Source organism: Ranitomeya imitator, chromosome 1, assembly GCF_032444005.1.
Source record: "Ranitomeya imitator isolate aRanImi1 chromosome 1, aRanImi1.pri, whole genome shotgun sequence".
NCBI classification, from domain to species: Eukaryota; Metazoa; Chordata; class Amphibia; order Anura; family Dendrobatidae; genus Ranitomeya; species Ranitomeya imitator.
Window position 1 is genome coordinate 404,707,699 of NC_091282.1, and position 21,529 is coordinate 404,729,227.

The following is a 21,529-nucleotide window of genomic DNA, read 5'->3' on the forward strand; positions in this document are numbered from 1 at the left end:
TTTCAATTGAACATCACAGTAAGACGAGGTGGGTGAGGGATCGGTGTAGACCCCCTTTCCTGGGGAACCTGATACCACATGCAGCACCTCTACCTGCTTTCATGCTGAGCCACACTCAGGTGACACAAATATCAGTTAATGGACTACCATTGTCAGAAAAATTTAAGGATAGTAACATGGGTAGTTGAGTCCAAGAAGAGAAGGCCTGATGGCCTCGGAGGCCTACTGCTACAGGCAACACACATGAAGGAGACCCAACCAAGAGTGTTCACATTTCCAAAAATTATTGGCAGACACCACCAAAGCAACATCAATTTCACCACTGTAGAAGTAGTATAATAGAGACCGACAGGTCTTCCACTAAACCAAATTCAGCAGATGGACACCCAACAAGAAGTGTTCACTTTTAAACAAATGAGGGCCTTACACCACAGAAGTGGCATCAATTTCATGAGAGTAGAAATAATATAATAGGGACCGATAGGTCTTCCACTAAACCCAATTCAGCAGATGGACACCCAACCAGAATTGTTCACATTTAAACAATTGAGGGCCTTACACCACAGAAATGGCATCAATGTCACCACAGTAGAAATAATATAATAGGGACCGACAGGTCTTCCACTACTCCCAATACAGCAGATGGACACCAAACCAGGAATGTTCACATTTAAACAAATGAGGGCCTTACACCACAGAAGTGGAATGACTGTCACAAGATTAGAAATAGTATAATTGGGACTGAAACGTCTTCCACTAAAGCTAACTCAGTAGAAGTAGACCACCATGACTGTTCACAATTCCACAAATTAGTGATAACATCATCATCAGCAGCGCTAGCCACAGCAGACACAGAAGCCACACTAATGATATCATAGAGTGCAGTTACGTATGTGACATATGGAATATCAACTAGTCTGTACAGTCTGCGATTGGGGTGCAAAAGTTCTTGGAGATTCATGACTTATTCATCTTGATGAATATTAGGTGGTCTACATTTTCAGGGGACAGCTGGTTGTGTTTATCAGTCAGGACACCACCAGCAGGACTGAAGACACGTTCTGAGAGAACACTGGCTGCCAAGCATGATAAAACCTCCAAGGCGTGTGAGGCGAGCTCAGGCCACTCATCTATTTTGGAAGACCAAAATGTTAATGGGTCCAAACCATCCCTGATGGTATTAATATTCAGTTCTAGATTCTCCTGCACCATCCTCTCCATTCGTTCACTACACGTAAGACTTGGACTCTATTGTGCTCTGGACAAGCTGGTCTAAAAAAGTGTCAAATTACTCACAGAAATTGCTTCTTACACTTACACCACTGCTGCTGCTGCTAATGTTTTGGCATTGATGAATTGACATGCCAGAGGTTGGAAGTCTAGAGCTGCAATGTGAACTTTGTGCTTTACTGCTGTCTTGGGGAAAAGCTCTCTTAAGGTTGTGTAAAAGCATGTTTTGGTACTCCAGCATTCGCGGGTCCTTTTCCTGGGTGGGAAGCATCTGGCAAAATTTGGTTTTATAATGTGGATATAACAGAGTTGCAACCCAGTAGTCAGCAGTATTCCTAGTCATAGCTATACCTGTCACGTCCGCTAGTTCTGTCACGTCCGCACATACTTACCGGCCTTCTCCCATCCCTCGGCGCACTCACGATCCTGTCCCTCGCCGCTCTGCCTCTTCTTTTGCTGGCTCACGGCATCTGGTGTCTTTGCGCATGCGCGGTCGCGTCTCCTCCATCGCTGAGCCTTCTGGGAGGTCGCGACCCGATGGCTCCACCCCAACATGGCGGCGCCCATCGGGTATTTCTTCCCGGCGTCTTTCCAGGTAAGACGCCTTTGCTTTGTAGGTGCTCTGTCTGCTGTCAGCGTTCCAATGCCGTGGGCTCCCTAGTCTTAGTATCTCTCCCCTGCTTAGTTCTTTCTGTGTCTCTGCTCAGTATTCCTGCCGTGTCCTGCCTAGTTCCGTGTTCCTGCCGTGTCCTGCCAAGTCCTGTGTTCCAGCCGTGTCCTGCCTAGTTCCGTGTTCCTACCGTGTCCTGCCAAGTCCTGTGTTCCTGCCGTGTCCTGCCTAGTTCCGTGTTCCTCCCATGTCCTGCCAAGTTCCGTGTTCCTGCCGTGTCCAGCCAAGTCCTGTGTTCCTGCCGTGTCCTGCCCAGTTCCGTGTTCCTGCCGTGTCCTGCCAAGTTCCGTGTTCCTGCCGTGTCCTGCCAAGTCCTGTGTTCCTGCCGTGTCCTGCCTAGTCCTGAGTTCCTGCCGTATCCTGCTTCGTCTCGTGTTCCTGCCGTATTCAGCTAAGTCCTGTATTCCTGTTGTTCCCCGCCATTCCTATAGCTCTGTGGTCTCTTTCTTTCTCTCGGGTCGCCCCTTTGGCTCTAGCTGTTGTGTCTCCACTCCCCTGAGGTCCTGCTCCTAACACTCCCTTTATAGGGGGTGGTTCCATCTGGTCCGCTCGACCCCTGGGGCTCTAGAGTCACGACCCAGAGGGTCCACTCTCGGATTCCTTTCCGAATCCCTACAATACCGGGATGATGTTGCAGATAATGCAGCAAGAAGGCACTCATGAGTTGAGCTCAACGATGCGGTCCAAGCCCATGCTGGTATCTGAGTAACAATGAAGCTCATTTCCTCTGTCCTCTCCCACCAACCACGAACAACAGAGAGGGGAGGATTATCCTCTTCATCTGACAGTTGCTCACCCATCACCTCTTCCTACTCCATTTGTTCCTTAGATCTTGCACCTTTGATAACAGTTTGTCTGTTAACACCAGCCGGCCTTGATCGCAGTAATCCACCCTCCCTTGAGATCCGCCTGTGTGACGACAGTCTGGAAATTAGAGACAATGTTATCCCTTCCGCATCCTCCTTTGCCTCTTCCTCTTCTTCTGGGACCACCATCTCCTCCCACAAGCTATTTAAAGTCTGCTCCAGCATAGAGATGATGGGAATAGTGATGATGGTGTTGTCAGCGCTAACCATGGTAGTTGAAATTTCAATGCTGTGCAGAGGTCCTTGATCTGTGCCCACTCTGTAAACATGATTTGCACCACATCCGCACTGCATTGTCCCAGGCTATACGACATGACATACTGCGTCACGGCTCATGGCTGCTGTCACAGTCCCTGCAACATGTGCAGAGTGGAAATCCACCATGTCGGCACATTGCATATCAACCTGTTAAATGGCATGGACAAAGACCTCTGTATCAATGCAAGTAGATGACCTGAGGGGTACAAATGGCGGAAATGAGCACACAGTTAGTGTGCTTTCTGGAGCAGCTCATCCAGGCCAGGATAGTGGCGGAGGAAAAGCTGTAACACCAGGTTGAGGACATGAGCCATGCAAGGCACGTGTGTGAGCTTGCCTTACCATAGGGCCACCACCAGGTTCACACCATTATTGGACACATCCCTCCCTAGATGCAAGTTTAGTGGAGACAGCCATTGATCAAACTCAGCCTGGAGAGCTGTTCACAACTCTTCAGCTGTATGACTGCGATCTCCAAGGCATATCAATTTTAATAATGTCTGATTGCAGATAGCCCTGGCTGCACAATATGGAGGTGGTGAGGATTCACTCTGCGCTGTTGGAACGCATCGCTCATTAAGGCAGAGGTTTGGGGTGCAGGTGGAGGCCTTAGAGAAGATAGAGGAGGAGGCAGAAGCATTGGAGGAAGTGTCTAATGTAGAGGTTTGTCCTGGAAGCCTTGGGGATTCCAAGACTTGTGGAGCATTGCTTGTCCCCACAACCACCAGAGTCACCCAGTGCCCAGTCTGGGAGATGTATCATCCTTGGCCATGCTTACTCATCCAAGTGTCTGTGGTGAAATGCACCCTGGCAGACAGATTTAGTCAAGGAACAGGTGATGTTGTCTGTGACATGCTGGTGTAGTGCAGGCACAGCTGTCTTAGAAAAGTAATGGGCAATTGGTACTGGGGGACTGTGACTGCCATCAGCTTTTGGAAACCATCTGTATCCACTAGGCAGAAAGGCAGCATTTCTGTGGCCAAGAGATTGGAGATGGTGGAGTTCAACCTCTTAGCTTTGTAATGCGTATTAGGAAACAATCTTTTACGTGACCACAACAGCGGAGCCGGGGGCTGGCTGCACTGAGAAAGGGCGGAGTACTGTGAACCAGACAAACTGCTGGACCATGAGAGAGGTGCAGGCAGAGATGTTATGGTGGATTGAGAAACTTGTGGTGTGCTTGTTCTCAGAGATCAGTTGAAAAAAAAATGGGTATGTCCACTTCCGTTACAGCTGACAGTGGGCTCTCAGTCAGAGTGACTGAAGCAGATAAAAAATCCGAGGATCTGCTGTCAACATCCTGTGTCTCAATAGTTGGCACGGTAACAGTGGAGGAGGAAGAAGCAGCAGATGTGATTGCTGGAGCGTCTGATGGTTGTTGAGGTCCGCTGGTCCGCATTTTTGAGCAGTGGGACTTCTATGGTAAAGCATAGTGATTGTGCATGTGAAGGTTCAAACATGTAGTAATCAAATTATTGCTCTTCTTTTTCTTTTGCAAAGTTGGCAGATTACATGAGTTAGCTCATCTTCTCCAGTGTTAAAAAGACCCAGGCTAAGCAACCCTTGCTACCCCTGCGAGTTGCAGACCCATGGATGATGCTGGTCACAGCTACAGTTGTGGCTGAGGATGCATTGCTTGTCCTGGCTGCCTCACTACATGTCTGTGATGTACGGTGCAACGTATCCTCCTTGTTTTCCTCCTCAGATGACCTACTCCGCTCTGTGCCTCTATGTTCATGCCAACTGGGATCTCTTCATCATCCTCTGTGTTATCACATTCCACATTCTTGGAGTCACCCTTCTCTTCCTGCACTGACAGCACAGTACTGTCCGCGTGAGCATCAGATATCTGAGCCTCATCAGGATACCTCCCCCTCAGGGGTTAACATCTGATGACGAGGGTCAGGATGCTGATCGGACCCTACTTCATCCTGCCCTGGATTGAAACTAAAAAAAATTTGGGCATCAGTGCAGATTTCCTCCTCTTGACTCTGTGAAGCTTTTGAGTACATTTCTGATGACCATGGTATAGACTGTGTGAACAGCTCTTCAGACTCACTCATCTGTACCGTCAGTTATATGGCTGGAGAGTTGGGAAGCAAGGGGAAGCAGGGGGAATTTGGGTGCCACCTCTATGGACTGTACAGGGTGTGATGTTGAGATGGAGGAAGAGGAGAGGCCACTTAAAGCTGCGATTGCCATCCACTCAGCGGCGTACATAGAAATCATAGGGCCCCATAGCAAAAGTCTTAATGGGCCCACCCCAAAAAAAAATCACTGCCGGGACCAGCTCACCGTCTTGCTTCTCCACACAGCCTCAGCTCCTCATGTTCCGCCGCCAACTGCTGGTAGCCACCCTCACATGTGCAACTACTCAGGGTCAGCATACACTGCTCCCAGAGAATTCAGCTGGCAGCAGTGCTGGACTAGAAAGGATAAGTTAGGAGTAGCCAGGTACAGAGTGACAGCGGTGCGCACATTTAATTAAAGGCACAGCACAGACCAGGGGCGGACACTGACAGCTTGGGGCCCCTGTGCAAAAATAAATATATATATGTATCTATCCACACATACATGTATATATATTACATAGTCTCCTTTATTATGTATATTTCTGTCCCTTATACAGTGCCCTCTCTTGCTATGTACAGTACTGCACCGTCCCTTACATATTGGATTATATAGAGCCCTGTTTTTTATTACATACTGTCCTCTATTGTTAGATATATAATGCAATGATGGCTGATGGAGCATGGGAAAGCTTCTTTTCTAATGGAGGAGATGATGGGCTGGTGGTCTGGTCACCGATTCCTCCATCAGCAGTCATTTTTTATCTAACCAGAGAGCGGACTATGTAATAAAAGAGGGCACTGTGAATAACAAAAATAACAAAAATACACTATGTAAGAGAGCTCACAGTTCATAACAGCAGAGGAAGCTATATAATAAGGAATGGCACCATATATAACTAAAGAGGATGGTATGTAATAAGTGACGATGTTATACATGATAAAACAACTATCTAACTAAGGATGGTGTTATTCATAATAAGTGAGTAAACTATATACTAAGGGACTGTGCTATACATAATAAGTGAGTACACTATATACTAGGGGACTGTGTTAAACATAAGAAGCGATAACATCTTCCTCCACCTCCCCTGTTCCTAATCCATTATAAATCGCCCTTCCTCCCTTCCTAATCCCCTACACCCCTAATTGTCCTCCTCCCCCGCATCCTACTATTGTCCTCTTCCCCACCCCCATCATTGCCTTTTCCCCCAGCACCACATCACTGCCTTTCCACCACCTCTATCATTGCTTTCTCCCCACCACCCCATCATTGCCCATTCCACCACCTCCATCATTGCCTTCTCCCCACCACCCCATCATTGCCCATTCCACCACCTCCATCATTTCCTCGTCCCCTATCACCCCGTCATTGCCCTTTCCACCATCATTGTCCTTTCCACTACCACCATCATTGCCTTTTCCCCCACCACTCCCATCATTGCCCATTCCACCACCTCCATTATTTCCTCCTCCCCCACCCCCCATTATTGCCCTTTCCACCACCCCATCATTTCTTTCTCTCCCACCACCCCCATCATTGCCCGCTCTGCCACCCCATTATTGCCTTCTCTCCATCACCCCATCATTGCCCTCTCCCCACCTACACACACACAGACACACACAGCACCATTCACCTGTCTGCACGTTCCCCCGCAGTGCTACGCACACATGCACGCATATACAGACACACCCACACATGCACACCACCACTTATCTCTACACACGTACGTACACATACACACTCACACACAAAAATTGTAACTACTTTTCCAATATTTTCAGAAATAAATGCTAATTTTCCTGACCTCAATTTACTTTCATGAAACACAGTGTTTAATAAAAAAACAGTCTGAAAATGACTGTGATTCTGGGATTCCAAAGTTATAGCCTCATAAAGTGATACATGAAAAATGGGGCTCAGTCAGGATGGTGAAGACTTTGGCGGTAGGAGGTTAAGTATTTGGGTGTTGGTTGTTTGAATTAATTTGATAGTTTGGTCCTTTTTGATTGACGAGTAAACATGGTTATTTATTTTCCTTCCTAGTTTATATGAATGCATTGCATGCTGAGCTTTACAACACAGTTAATCCATTCCAGTTTATTCATACCCTCGGCATTTGACTTCTGATACTTGACAAAGTCTTTATTAACTAATTGAATTTACAGATAAAGTCTGAACTTATTACTTGTCTTCCGATACACAGCTCCTGATTTAAGAATGTGTTTTATTGCATGACATTAAAGAGTTTAATAGATTGTTTGTTCAGCTAGGATGTCTGCAAAAAAAAGTGGCTTTGACAATGGAGTATTCAGTTTTGCTCTGTAGTGTGGTAATGACAGGCTCCCATCATGTTTGTCAGGAATTAGATCTCTACTTTCATTTAAATTTAATCACCCATTGAAGTTTAACTTGCATTTGTTAGGGATGAGGCATTTAGACATGGTTTTATAGTTGAAAAATATCTAATGATTTTGAAGATGGAGCCGAAGGGTAACATCAGTCTCCAGGATAATAGATCCCTTGGTGACATTTAAAATACTTTGACTCAGATTATCTTCAGAGTCTGAGCTTTTGTAAAGCTTGTTGGGACATAGCTGGCTACCTAATGCATTGTGATTTATAATGCAGACCAAATTATTACTGAATTAAACAATGCATAGCCATCTTCAATTTTACAGCTCAGCGTATATTTTGCATATGAAAATAAATAATTATTGTAAGAATAAAATAGTAAAAAAATAAACACCTCTTAGATTTTATAGTTTTACATCACTTTTTCTGAACAGGTTATTTGCATGTATAATTTTTTATTAATACATTAGATTTACATGGTCATGTAAAGAACCTGCAAGAAGGAGTGTGGTTGTCATGCTTGTTAACCATGGACCCACTGTGCTATGGGCCGGGGAGAGCCTGGAGGGACGTGACTAAGCAACCATCTGAGTTTTCACTAGAGCCCCTGATGGTGGGGTTAAACTTGAGCCCAAGTGGATACAAGTTGCCACTCCAGGACAGATCCTAGAACCATGGCAACTGACCCCAAGGGTCAGGATATCATAGGACAAAGCGTCCAATGCAGGACTGGATACAGATGGTACTTACTTAGATGCTTAGATGGGGCAGACTCTGAAACCAGAACTGGCAGCATGGGTTTAAGACACAGACACCACCAGAGCAGCTTCAGGATTCTGGTACCATGGGTGAGGTTTCAGGTTCAGGTACCGCTGGTGTGGTTTTAGGTTCAGGTACCATTGGAGTGGTTTCAAGTTCAGGTACGACCTAAGAGGTTTCAGGTTCAGGTACCACCAGAGCGGTATCAGGGTAAACGGTTTCAGATTCAGGTGTCACAAAAGCAGTTTCAGGATTGTCTCAGACAAATTGGATTCTGAAAAACAGAACTGGTACTGATACAGGTTTAACTGGACTGGTATAGGAACCTAATAACAAGCTAGCAGCTTACAGACTGACTAACTACAATTGCTGCTCAGGCACTTCCCAACAGGGGGAGGTGCTTTAAGTATTGAATGCCTTACAGTTATTGGCTGGTGACTCATTAGGAGTGTGCGCGCCATCTCTATAAGAGACAGGAAGCGTGCTTGCATGCACTAAACACTCTTCAAGAGAACCTGTGTGACGAGTGCAGACCCTGCAACAGGGAAAGCACAGTCGGCATCCCTGCTTGGTGGGAGCAGCAGAGGCATAAAGGGACACTAGTGTTACAGTACCAGCCCTATATGCCTCCTCTTCCTCAAGTCTGCAAGGAATTTCTCTATGTGAAGAGGAGCATGACTATTCCCCCTTGGGCTCAGATGATATTTCTTTGGAACTAGACCCCTTCCAATCCACAAGAAAAAGGTTTACCTTCTCACCTTCTTCATGGCCAAGATGCTCTCTACTTCAGAGCTGACTATCGCAGGAGTGGCACCCGGATCTTCAAAGAATGGACCTAACCCATTACTTGCCAAATTAAAAATTTTACAAGTACAGAATTTTCAGAAAAGGGCATCCCAATATTCATTTAAAAATGACAATGACATGATTTCCTATTTTGAAAACATTCATTTTACAAACACAACACAAAAAATTGGACCTAATTATAAAAATTATAAAATCTTAGTTACTAGAAGCTAAAGATTAGGCGTCCCAAAAAAAGGACATTGGTAGATAATGGGTTAAAATGACTGGCTTGAGAAGGGAAACGTGGAAGGAGTTAGGAACACGCACTTACTCTGGGAACTTCAATTTATTCAACACTGTGTTAATCTGTCTGAGGAACTCGAACAAACCAATGAAGTGGGGACCCAACTTGTAAGATGGCATCTCAAGGCGGATGTATTTTGAAGGCAGACTCCCCTTATCCCCTTGCTGGAAGGTTGGTACATCCAAGCGTCTCTTATCATCAGGCCTCTTCATCCGGTCAGAGGAGTTCTCCAGAGTGGCTTTGGTATACCTTAAGATCTTGGAAAATTCATCAGCGAGAGCATCGGCTGCAGGAACACCAGTAGTGGCTGACACGGGAAGGGGAACACCAGGCTGGTGACCACAAATGATGAAGAATTGTGATTTGGCAGAGGACTCACTTACATGATTATTGTAAGACTATTCTGGCCAATATAACAGCTTGACCCAGTCGTCATGGTGCACATTTGTGAAATGCTGCAGAAAGTTGGATAGGATTTGGTTGATTCTCTCCACCTAACCATTGGAATTGGGATGCTATGCAGATGAAAACTCCAAGTTCACATTTAACTGTTGACAAGTAGCTCTTCAGAACCTGGAAGTGAATTGGATGCCCCTGTCAGAAACATTGTGCAGTGGAAACCAGGAAGGCTGAATATGTGATTTTTATGCATTCAGCAAGCTCGGCAGTGGACAGGAGACCTAGCAAAGGAGTGAAGTAAGCCACCACGGCGCAAATAATGGAACAACCAGAGGACACAGGAAGGTCCATAATGAAGACTATTGCAATGTGCTGCCACGGAGCTGAAGGAACAGGAAGTGAAGGAAGATGCCCAGATGGAAGATGCTCAGCACAGGAAGAGCAGGCAGAAACATACTCCAGAATATCCTTTCTCAAGGTAGGCCACTAATAATGATGAGAAATTAGTTGAGCAGTCGTCTTCTAACCAGCATTACCAGCCGAATTAGAAGAGTGCCCTTACTGCAGAACTTGCTTCTTATTGGATTCCTGCACTAAAGTCTTCCAGAGAGGAATCTGAGAAAAGTTCACTGGGGCAACAGTCAACATCTTGGAAAGATCAATAATATGCAGTGGATCTTCCCTTTGCTCATGAGGTAGAAAAGTCCTGGAAAGGGCATCTGCCTTAATTTTCTTGTCGGCCAGATGAAAATGTATGACAAAATCAAAATCGGGCAAAGAGGAGCGTCCACCTAGCTTGGCCTTGGACTCAGCATTTGCGACAACTGTAGGTAGGCCACGTTCTTGTGGTTGGTGTACATGACAACCAGATGTAACACCATTCCTTTAAGGCCATCTTGATTGCTAGCAAATCTCAGTAGCCAATCGAGTAGTTAAGTTCAGGAGCTAATAAAATCTTGGAAAATAATCCACAAGTTACCATACAACTGGAGGAAGACTTCTGTGTGAGAAATGCCCCTGCTCCGGAGAATGAAGCATCGACTTCCAGGAAGAATTGTTTGCTTAGCTTGAGTCAGTGAAGCAAAAGAGCAGAAGAGATGGCCTATTTTAGAGAGAAAAATGCCTCCTCAGCCTCTGAAGTCCAGATCTTAGGATTTGCACCATTGCAGACCATTGCAGAAATGGGAGCCGTCCACGATGAAAAATTAGCAATAAACTGGCAGCAATAGTTGGCACCACCAAGCATGAGTAAAGTAGATCTGTGAAGACATTGTTTACTAACACCTGGAAGACAGCAGGGGCTTTACTGAACCCAAATAGCATCACACGATATTCGTAGTGACCATCCCGGGTGTTGAAAATGGTCTTTCGCTCATCTCCTATATGTATACGAATTTGACTATATGCTCCTCTAAGATCCAGGTTGATAAACATCCTGGCACCTCTTAAGTGATCAAACTATTCCACAATCAAAGGCAGTAGATATTTCCTTTTGATTGTGATCTGGTTGAGACCTCTGTAATCGATACATGGTCGAAGAGAACCATTTTTCTTCTTGGCAAAAAAAACAACCCAGCTCCAGCTGGAGAAGAAGACTTTTGGATGAATTCCGTAGCCAGATTCTCCTTTACGTACTCAGCCATGGGTAGGGTCTCAGCTTGCGACAGAGGATAGATTTGTCCTCAAGGCGGTGAAGATCCCAGGAGCAGGTCAATAGGACAATCATATGGCCTTTGTGGAGGTAATATATTTGCTTCTTTACATAGTTAGTAAGTAACATAGTAACATAGTTAGTAAGGCCGAAAAAAGACATTTGTCCATCCAGTTCAGCCTATATTCCATCATAATAAATACCCAGATCTACGTCCTTCTACAGAACCTAATAATTGTATGATACAATATTGTTCTGCTCCAGGAAGACATCCAGGCCTCTCTTGAACCCCTCGACTGAGTTCGCCATCACCACCTCCTCAGGCAAGCAATTCCAGATTCTCACTGCCCTAACAGTAAAGAATCCTCTTCTATGTTGGTGGAAAAACCTTCTCTCCTCCAGACGCAAAGAATGCCCCCTTGTGCCAGTCACCTTCCTTGGTATAAACAGATCCTCAGCGAGATATTTGTATTGTCCCCTTATATACTTATACATGGTTATTAGATCGCCCCTCAGTCGTCTTTTTTCTAGACTAAATAATCCTAATTTTGCTAATCTATCTGGGTATTGTAGTTCTCCCATCCCCTTTATTAATTTTGTTGCCCTCCTTTGTACTCTCTCTAGTTCCATTATATCCTTCCTGAGCACCGGTGCCCAAAACTGGACACAGTACTCCATGTGCGGTCTAACTAGGGATTTGTACAGAGGCAGTATAATGCTCTCATCATGTGTATCCAGACCTCTTTTAATGCACCCCATGATCCTGTTTGCCTTGGCAGCTGCTGCCTGGCACTGGCTGCTCCAGGTAAGTTTATCATTAACTAGGATCCCCAAGTCCTTCTCCCTGTCAGATTTACCCAGTGGTTTCCCGTTCAGTGTGTAATGGTGATATTGATTCCCTCTTCCCATGTGTATAACCTTACATTTATCATTGTTAAACCTCATCTGCCACCTTTCAGCCCAAGTTTCCAACTTATCCAGATCCATCTGTAGCAGAATACTATCTTCTCTTGTATTAACTGCTTTACATAGTTTTGTATCATCTGCAAATATCGATATTTTACTGTGTAAACCTTCTACCAGATCATTAATGAATATGTTGAAGAGAACAGGTCCCAATACTGACCCCTGCGGTACCCCACTGGTCACAGCGACCCAGTTAGAGACTATACCATTTATAACCACCCTCTGCTTTCTATCACTAAGCCAGTTACTAACCCATTTACACACATTTTCCCCCAGACCAAGCATTCTCATTTTGTGTACCAACCTCTTGTGCGGCACGGTATCAAACGCTTTGGAAAAATCGAGATATACCACGTCCAATGACTCACCGTGGTCCAGTCTAAAGCTTACCTCTTCATAAAAACTGATTAGATTGGTTTGACAGGAGCGATTTCTCATAAACCCATGCTGATATGGAGTTAAACAGTTATTCTCATTGAGATAATCCAGAATAACATCCCTCAGAAACCCTTCAAATATTTTACCAACAATAGAGGTTAGACTTACTGGCCTATAATTTCCAGGTTCACTTTTAGAGCCCTTTTTGAATATTGGCACCACATTTGCTATGCGCCAGTCCTGCGGAACAGACCCTGTCGCTATAGAGTCACTAAAAATAAGAAATAATGGTTTATCTATTACATTACTTAGCTCTCTTAGTACTCGTGGGTGTATGCCATCCGGACCCGGAGATTTATCTATTTTAATCTTATTTAGCCGGTTTCGCACCTCTTCTTGGGTTAGATTGGTGACCCTTAATATAGGGTTTTCATTGTTTCTTGGGATTTCACCTAGCATTTCATTTTCCACCGTGAATACCGTGGAGAAGAAGGTGTTTAATATGTTAGCTTTTTCCTCGTCATCTACAACCATTCTTTCCTCACTATTTTTTAAGGGGCCTACATTTTCAGTTTTTATTCTTTTACTATTGATATAGTTGAAGAACAGTTTGGGATTAGTTTTACTCTCCTTAGCAATGTGCTTCTCTGTTTCCTTTTTGGCAGCTTTAATTAGTTTTTTAGATAAAGTATTTTTCTCCCTATAGTTTTTTAGAGCTTCAATGGTGCCATCCTGCTTTAGTAGTGCAAATGCTTTCTTTTTACTGTTAATTGCCTGTCTTACTTCTTTGTTTAGCCACATTGGGTTTTTCCTATTTCTAGTCCTTTTATTCCCACAAGGTATAAACCGCTTACACTGCCTATTTAGGATGTTCTTAAACATTTCCCATTTATTATCTGTATTCTCATTTCTGAGGATATTGTCCCAGTCTACCAGATTAAGGGCATCTCTAAGCTGTTCAAACTTTGCCTTCCTAAAGTTCAATGTTTTTGTGACTCCCTGACAAGTCCCCCTAGTAAAAGACAGGTGAAACTGCACAATATTGTGGTCGCTATTTCCTAAATGCCCAACCACCTGCAGATTTGTTATTCTGTCAGGTCTATTAGATAGTATTAGGTCTAAAAGTGCTGCTCCTCTGGTTGGATTCTGCACCAATTGTGAAAGATAATTTTTCTTGGTTATTAGCAGAAACCTGTTGCCTTTATGGGTTTCACAGGTTTCTGTTTCCCAGTTAATATCCGGGTAGTTAAAGTCCCCCATAACCAGGACCTCATTATGGGTTGCAGCTTCATCTATCTGCTTTAGAAGTAGACTTTCCATGCTTTCTGTTATATTTGGGGGTTTGTAACAGACCCCAATGAGAATTTTGTTACCATTTTTCCCTCCATGAATTTCAACCCATATGGACTCGACATCCTCATTCCCTTCGCTAATATCCTCCCTTAAAGTGGACTTTAGACAAGACTTTACATAGAGACAAACCCCTCCTCCTCTCCGATTTTTACGATCCTTTCTAAACAGACTGTAACCCTGTAAGTTAACTGCCCAGTCATAGCTTTCTTCTAACCATGTCTCGGTTATTCCCACTATGTCAAAGTTACCTGTAGATATTTCTGCTTCTAGTTCTTCCATCTTGTTTGTCAGGCTTCTGGCGTTTGCGAGCATGCAGTTTAGAGGATTTTGTTTTGTTCCAATCTCCTCACTGTGGATTGTTTTAGAAATGTTCTTACCTCCCTTCTGAGTATGTTTTCCTGGGTCGTCTTTGTTCGAGTCTAATGTTTTTCTTCCCGTCCCCTCTTCTTCTAGTTTAACGCCCTCCTGATGAGTGTAGCGAGTCTTCTGGCGAATGTGTGTTTCCCAGGTTTGTTGAGGTGTAGTCCGTCTCTGGCGAGGAGTCCATCATACCAGTAATTCACACCGTGGTCCAGGAATCCAAATCCTTGTTGTCTGCACCATCGTCTTAGCCAGTTGTTTGCATCAAGGATCCTGTTCCATCTCCTGGTGCCATGCCCGTCTACTGGAAGGATAGAAGAAAAAACTACCTGTGCATCCAGTTCCTTTACTTTCTTCCCCAACTCTTCAAAGTCCTTGCAGATTGTCGGTAGGTCCTTCCTTGCCGTGTCATTGGTGCCAACATGTATCAGAAGAAATGGGTGGACGTCCTTGGAGCTGAAGAGCTTTGGTATCCTATCGGTCACATCCTTGATCATCGCACCTGGAAGGCAGCATACTTCTCTTGCAGTTATGTCCGGTCTGCAGATGGCTGCTTCGGTACCTCTCAGTAGTGAGTCTCCCACCACCACCACTCTTCGTTGCTTCTTGGCTGTACTTTTTGCTGTCACTTGTTGCTGTGTGCCCTTTTCTTTTTTGCTTGCTGGTATTGCTTCATTCTTAGGTCTTTCTTATCGAAGACATCCGCATAAGGGTAGTAAGTGAACGGCATACCTGGGAGGTTAGATGGTTTTGCCTGGGCCTGCACAAGATGTATGTCATGATATGTACTTTTGCCCTGTCCTGTATTTGATTAATATGCCATTTGATGTATGTAACTGTTCTCTGGTTTCTATTAGCTGTAATTTATGTATTTTCTTGGCTGGGAGTTCACCTGTAACAATGTCTCCATCCCCCAATACTTGCAGCCCTAAGCTCTAATGTAATTAAGCTTGGTCAACATCACTAGTGGAGGAATAGCCATTCTTCCTCACAGCAGGTGGTTAGTCAAATGTACATATTACATAGACTGCCTGGAGCCCACCAGTCTAGAATCTTCTGGTGGACCCAACCATTGAATAGAAGGTGTAACCCCTACCCCCTTCCTGGGCGGATCCCAGGAGCTCAGACAATCCATTCTTATTTTGAGATCAGATGTGAGTTGATCCTTGAAGGAGAAGGAGTGGGGATTCTTAGCTGAGGCAAGACCCCATGTCCATCTGGGACTGCGGAAGCGAACGGGGCGAGACTTGAGCTGAGGACATATCTCGTCGTTCGTGAGATTGTTTTGGGATCCCTTGGACTAATTGTGGACTATTGCTTTGTTACCTGGCACAAGGATTATCGGGAGGTGCCCCCGAACCTGTTCCACTGGACTAATTGTGGACTCTGTAGATCTACCTGCATGTGTTGTTCCAGCGTTCTTGATAATAAATTTGTGGAATCATCCCTTGGCCTGTTGTCCCTTCTTGCTCTGCCGTACACCCCGTCACAAACTGGTGGCAAGCAGTGGGATCAGAGCAGAAGGAATGGAGGACAATGGCCCAACATCAGGAACCAACACCGCAGAGTACAAGAACTGGACTTTGGGGAGCCTACAATCAAAGGCCCGTGAAGTAGGAGTCCGTTTTAAGGGACTCTCCAAGGAGCAGCTTATTGAGGCTTTGGAAGGAGTTCGCCTGCAAGATGACGCTGAGGAAGGACCCTCACAGCAAATGGAGGAAAGACTGCAGCCAGAGGTAAATACCCAAAAAAGTCAGTGGGTTGTGTGGTACGAGGAGGAGTTGGCATTGCTGGGAGAAGAGGCCACCATAGAAGATAAGAGGGAGGCCATTCACAGAGCTCAGGAGAGGGAGGCCATTCACAGAGCCGAGGAGAGGAAGGCCATTCACAGAGCCGAGGACAGAGCTCAGGAGATGGCATTGCTGGAGAAGCAGATCGCTTTGGAAGCAGCTAGAAGCTCCAGACAGACTGTAACCCCAGCACCCACCATGAGGGAACTCCCCAAAGGGTCCCGCAAAGACTTCAAGCCCTTTAATGAGGCTGCAGGCGACATTGAGGGCTTCTTCCAGGACTTTGAGCATCAGTGTCGATTAATGGAAGTCCCGGAAAGGGACCGAGTCCGACATCTGGTGGGGCTCTTAGAGGGTGGAGCTGCCGCAGCCTATAGAGCTATGGACCCTCAGGGGAACTGTGAGTATGCGGAGATTAAACGGACTATTCTAGAACATTATGCTGTTACCCCAGACACTTACAGGACTCAGTTCCGTACTTTAGCCTGTGATGAGGAAGTGTCTTTCAAGATGTATGCCCACAGACTCAAACAAATATGTCATCGCTGGCTGGAGGCAGAGGAGGCCTTATCCTGGGAGACCTTCCTCCAGGTTATCCTAAAAGAGCAGTTTTACTTCAAGTGCCCTGCTGAGATCCGGGAATGGGTGCGTGAGAGGAGACCAGCCACTGTGGAGGAAGCTGCAGCTCTAGCTGATGAGGCTCCCACCATCAAGCCTCAGTGGAGGGTTCTGTTGGAGGATGGAGAGAGGCGTACCAGCTCCACAACACCGGTGGCCCCCTGTTCTTCTGTCCCCATTGTTCCCCATTCCTCTAAGCCACGACCTCATGCTGATACCCGTGTAAATGTGCCTCCAGTTGCTTCTACTGCGTTTTCTGGAATACGACGAGGAGAGGAAGTAGCAGAGCGCAGGTGTTATGGTTGTGGGCATCTGGGGCATCTGCAGGCCTCATGCCCAGCCAGCTCATGGAGAAGTCATCCTCAAACCCCTACAGCACCTTCAGGTGGGAGCCGGCCTCCAGGTTCCCTTACCCCTCGCCCAAGAGGACGCCTTGGATGGAGTGAGACCCAGCAGAGATGCTATCGATGTGGAAGCCGGGGCATCTGCAAGCCTCCTGCCCAGCTGTTCAAATGAGGATTAATCCTGTACCCAGTCGTATTATTAATTATGTACAGCCAAATGCCATGGAGGACGACGTGTCACCACTACGTGAGGACTGGCCTTGTGCCTCACCCACCCATGTTGCACCACTAGGAGTTTATGGTGTGCGACCCGCAGCTATGACGACTTTTGCTCATCGAGGTAAGCACTTGCAGGAGGTCGTGCTGGATGGACAGAGACTTATTGGATTTTGTGACTCAGGGGCTTTCCTCACACTGGCTGATCCCCGAGTGGTTCGGCCTGAGGCAATCCATCGAGGACCTGGGATTGTCATTGAACTGGCTGGTGGACAATGGAGGACTATTCCCACAGCCACTGTGGATCTGAACTTTGGTTTTGGGGTCAGGCGATGTGTGGTTGGGGTGATGGGTGGTCTGCCTGCAGATGTTCTCCTGGGCAATGATGTGGGAGAGCTACGATGCCAATTCGTGGCTGCATGAAGCCACATGTAAGTTACGCTCTGCCTGTGTGTACTTAACCAGCGACCTGTAGAGGTCCCTGGTACGTACACAAATTGGGAGGGGAAGGGATTGTCATGATATGTACTTTTGCCCTGTCCTGTATTTGAATAATATGCCATTTGATGTATGTAACTGTTCTCTGGTTTCTATTAGCTGTAATTTATGTATTTTCTTGGCTGGGAGTTCACCTGTAACAATGTCTCCATCCCCCAATACTTGCAGCCCTAAGCTCTAATGTAATTAAGCTTGGTCAACATCACTAGTGGAGGAATAGCCATTCTTCCTCACAGCAGGTGGTTAGTCAAATGTAAATATTACATAGACTGCCTGGAGCCCACCAGTCTAGAATCTTCTGGTGGACCCAACCATTGAATAGAAGGTGTAACCCCTACCCCCTTCCTGGGCGGATCCCAGGAGCTCAGACAATCCATTCTTATTTTGAGATCAGGTGTGAGTTGATCCTTGAAGGAGAAGGAGTGGGGATTCTTAGCTGAGGCAAGACCCCATGTCCATCTGGGACTGCGGAAGCGAACGGGGCGAGACTTGAGCTGAGGACATATCTCGTCGTTCGTGAGATTGTTTTGGGTTCCCTTGGACTAATTGTGGACTATTGCTTTGTTACCTGGCACAAAGATTATCGGGAGGTGCCCCCGAACCTGTTCCACTGGACTAATTGTGGACTCTGTAGATCTACCTGCATGTGTTGTTCCAGCGTTCTTGATAATAAATCTGTGGAATCATCCCTTGGCCTGTTGTCCCTTCTTGCTCTGCCGTACACCCCGTCACAATGTACAGGTACAAGACACTTTTCATGGCAAGATGGTCCCCATTGGAGTACTTCTCCGGATCGCCAGTCTAGAACTGGTTCATGCACACGAAGCCATGGAAGGTCCACTAGAAAAGAGTGCAACAGCCCAGGAAGTGCATAAAAGGCAATCTTCTCCATGTATAAGATTTGTATACGGAGCTCCACTTTCTCTGTGACCAGACACTCCCATCGATGGATGACACCAACAAAGCAGTCTCAACGGGAATATGGTACGAATCTACCACTTCTTGCACCATGAAGTTTCCAGCCGCACTGGAATTTATCGAATCCAATAAATAACCACTTGTATGCAAGGTATATGTCATGCACTAATAGACATAAATCATCCCAAATAAAAAGTGCAACAAAAGACACCGTATAAAATAGTATTTATTAATAATATTTTAAAATAAAGAAATAATATACATAAAATAAAGCTGATAAATGATGAACACACTATAATGGTATAATAGGACACCTCAAAATATGCAAAATAAATAATTTACCCCTACACTCATATGACACATGACAGCACTAATCAATATTGCACTCAAGAAAATATATATTATTGCTCAGTGCACATAATATATTGCACACAACCCCCCCCCCAGAAAAAAAAATTAAAAAAAATATTATATAAATATCAATAGTGTACGCAATATTGCAACCCCTGCATGAAATATAAAATGTGCTGCTATAAAGTGCAAAAGTGCTGATACTATTAGCCACTACGGGTCTCCCGTTGTAGCGCTACAGCCGGCGCGAAACGGCCGTCGTCTTTTCCCTGCTCACCTCCTCGTCTTTCCTGCTCCCCCGTGCCGTCAACATGTTATTCGCACTGTAAGTTTTTTCAATAAAGAAATTGGACCACGCATCTCCGGTGAGTGCTGCCGCATTCTTCTTTTGTCTGCATGATATGAACTTTCACTTGTCTTCATGCAAGCACCGCTGTAGTGAGGATCAGGCTCTCCTATTCCACCACGAAGTTATCGCAGCTGGGACATGTGGCGGCTGTGCAGCTTTACTTTTCTTGGATTGATTGTTTTAAAATAGGGTCACTCGTTGTTAGGACTGGCGGAACGCACCAAGACAGATGGTATAGATGCGTTCGCAGTCCGGGGTCCACCGTGCAGGTGAAAACCTGCTGCTAGCAATTAGCAGACTATATGGCGGTACACTAGAGTATACACGCGTGGGTTAACCTCACCCAGCGTGAAAGAAGCAATCCTGTTAAGGCACAGGACCGCGGTACCGCACCTAAAGCGCGAGCAAGTAGTCAGCGAACTCAACCCCAACTGGGATTGAAGTCCGATTAGACCCTTGCTGGCGCAACACCGCAACTGGGTGTGAAATGAAACAGAAGAGCATGCAGTGCCGCACTGACGAACGCCACTAACCACCCAGGCTTGGGTAAGGAAAGCACAGAGGAAGTGCACGGCGCCGTACTGGCGGTCACAGTAACTGGACGCTATAATGTGTGACTAGTGCTGTAGGATAAGTCGGGCGCTAGGTAGCAGCCATACACCTTCCGCGAACAGTCATACTATAGGGTAGGGGTATCCAAGGACGACTTGCACTCACAACATACACACATTAGCAATTGTTTGACAATACTAGCGCATGGCCGTGCGGTCATGCGCAGTTTATATAGCAGCAGCACAGGAAGTGGCCACAGCACTTTTGCCCTTCTAGGACCTGCCAAGAGGACCAATGGAATGTGCTGCAGAGCCTGAGCACATGACCCTTGATCTCCAACGGGAGACCTTACGCTGGGCATGCTCAGTACGTGCAGACAAGGACTTAGTCCCAGAGAAGTCCGCTCGCTGCTGACCAGCACAGACTTTAATAGCAGAGACTGGAGAAGCAGCAGTAACTCTCAGAACAGAGTGAGAATGAGCAAGACGCTGGGACTGACGTCCTTGCTGAGCAGACTCCACTGCGGCTGGACAAGAATGGGAGACCGCAGCGGAGGTGGCTCGAGATTCCCCCTGTGCAGAAGCGGGAACTTGACCCCTAACACTCGTGAGTATAGACCACTGTTTAGATAAAATATCGCGCATCAACTCCCAATGGGAGTGATATTCTGTAATGAGTCTAGGTTTTACTTCTTTCTGAGGCTTGCTGGTGGAAAAAATTAAATTATCCCGTTCTGTTTTTAGAGCCTGAAAATAGGCTTTCTTCACACATCTGTGGCTGTACCCATGATCCAAAAATCTTTTTTTCATTTCCTCAGCCCTTATTTTAAAATCCTCAGAGGATGAACACACCCGTCTTAGCCTTAAAAATTGCCCAATAGGTATAGCATTGATGACATGTTTCGGGTGTGAAGAGGAAGCATGCAGAACTGAATTAACAGCCGTTTTTTTGCGAAACAGATCCGTCTGTAACATCCCAAAATTATCGCGCTTAATGGTTATGTCCAAAAAGTCAACAGTATTAATATCAAAATGGTATGTCAATTTTATGTTGAGTTGATTTGTATTTAAAAATTCAATAAATTCTTGTGTCCAATTGTGTCCAATTTTGCACAGTTTTTTGCATTTTTGCACAATATTTTTATTATTTTTGTATTTTTGCACTTCGACTTGGTATTATAATTTTATAGGATAATATACCTTTATATATATATATATATTTATTATACTATTATCCATATTGCTATATATATTTTCTTGAGTGCAATATTGATTAGTGCTGTCATGTGTCATATGAGTGTAGGGGTAAATTATTTATTTTGCATATTTTGAGGTGTCCTATTATACCATTATAGTGTGTTCATCATTTATCAGCTTTATTTTATGTATATTATTTGTTTATTTTAAAATATTACTAATAAAAACAATTTTATACGGTGTCTTTTGTTGCACTTTTTATTTGGTATGGAATTTATCGAAGTAAACCAAC